The following is a 1,645-nucleotide window of genomic DNA, read 5'->3' on the forward strand; positions in this document are numbered from 1 at the left end:
TTGAAATAGGGCTGACCCCACCTCAGTCAAAGCTACGGTCTCACTATCACTAATGGTCCTCTTACGACTCAAAATTTCTTTCATAAACTTAAGATAAGAGGGTACCTTTGTCAGCAACTCGGTGAATGGCACAGTGACTTCCAAGCTTTTCAGAAGTTCAACAAATTTAGCGAATTGTTGATTGGCCTTTGTATTCTGCAGACGCCTCGGGAAGGGAACTGTAATAGGTATCTCAAGTCCCTTGTTTCTCTCCTCCAATGTATCTTCCAGAGCAAGTTATGTATCCTTTGAACGCTTCTTACCTCTCGAACGAGGTCTTTCCGGTGATTTATCGCTTAAACGAGCACTAGCAGGCTCTCGAATAAGCTTCTCGTCATCAAAACTACTTGATCGACCAATATACCCATTCGATCGAGCAGTTTCCTCATCAATGTCAGTCGATCGAGTAAAATTTCCACTCGATCGATCAACTCCACTTTGCTCTTCATTCGATCGAGTAGAAAAACTACTCGATCGAACATTCTGCATTTCCTGTTCACTCGATTGAGTGGTATTTTCACTCGATCGACTACTTTCGTCCCTAAATCTGCTCGATCGACCACCTAAAACCAGTCGATCGAGCACTTTCTTTGCCGTGAGCTCATTTTCTTCGCCAGAACACTGTTCCTCATCACTTACAGCTCTCCTTGGGTCTGATTTCTGCATTTTCGGTCCCTCATATGAACGACCGCTTCTCAGATTGATGAAATTTACCGTCTCGTGTGGATTCTTCTCATTTTGAGACGGTAATTGACCCTGCTTTCTTGTGGACTGATTAGTGGCTAATTGGGCGACTTGAGTTTCAAGTACCTTTATGGACGCATCTTTCTGTTGATTACTCGATTGCCACTGCTTCGTGAAGGCTTGCAACATAGACTTAAGCTCACCAATTTCACTCACCCCACCGGAAGATGATGCACCATGGTTAGGAGGAGTAAAAGAAGGGGGCTTTTGAAAGCCTTGTTGATTCTTGTGTGGAGGGACATAAGGTCACACTTCTTTGGTGCGGAGGAGGTGTAGGATTGAGCACATTCTGACAAGTCCACCTCAGGTTGGGATGGACTGCCCCTTGATTATTGTAATAGGAACCTCCTCCTTGCCTATATTGCTGAAAGGCAAGGACTTGTTCCCTCTCTACAAGACAGCCAACAGCAGTGTGGCCATCATTACTCCCACATCTCTCACAAGAAACGGTCTCTCCTCTAGTAATAACATGGACCGTCTGAGGCTCCCCAGAAGCTTGTAATTCCAACTTGTCGAGCCTAGCATTCATGGTCTTCAGCTGAGCCAAAACCTGCTTATCAACTGCATGAACTGTCCTAATCCCATCCCTCGGGTTACTATATTCATCACTATGATTCGCCATCTCTTCAATAAGGGACCATCCCTTATCATCATCTGTATTCTCCTGAAATCTTCTACTAGATGCCGCATCAAGTATGGCTCTCTGGTCGTCATATAGCCCATTGTAGAACTGATTAGCTAGAAACCATGGGTCAAAACCATGGTGAGGGATAGACCTCACCAACTTCTTGAATCGCGACCATGCCTCAAAAAAACTTTCATCGGGAGCCTGTCTGAAACTAGTGATCTTGGCCCTCAGCAA

The 1,645-nt window shown here is 45.0% G+C and overlaps 1 non-coding gene across 1 annotated transcript; it reads left to right on the top strand.

Moving 5' to 3' along the window:
- The first annotated feature begins 1,538 nt into the window (after positions 1-1,538).
- LOC141636197 (small nucleolar RNA R71) lies at positions 1,539-1,645 on the top strand. Its single transcript, XR_012540825.1, has one exon. It is a non-coding gene; the product is annotated as a small nucleolar RNA R71 (small nucleolar RNA).

The sequence above is a fragment of the Silene latifolia genome, chromosome Y (genome assembly GCF_048544455.1).
Source record: "Silene latifolia isolate original U9 population chromosome Y, ASM4854445v1, whole genome shotgun sequence".
NCBI classification, from domain to species: Eukaryota; Viridiplantae; Streptophyta; class Magnoliopsida; order Caryophyllales; family Caryophyllaceae; genus Silene; species Silene latifolia.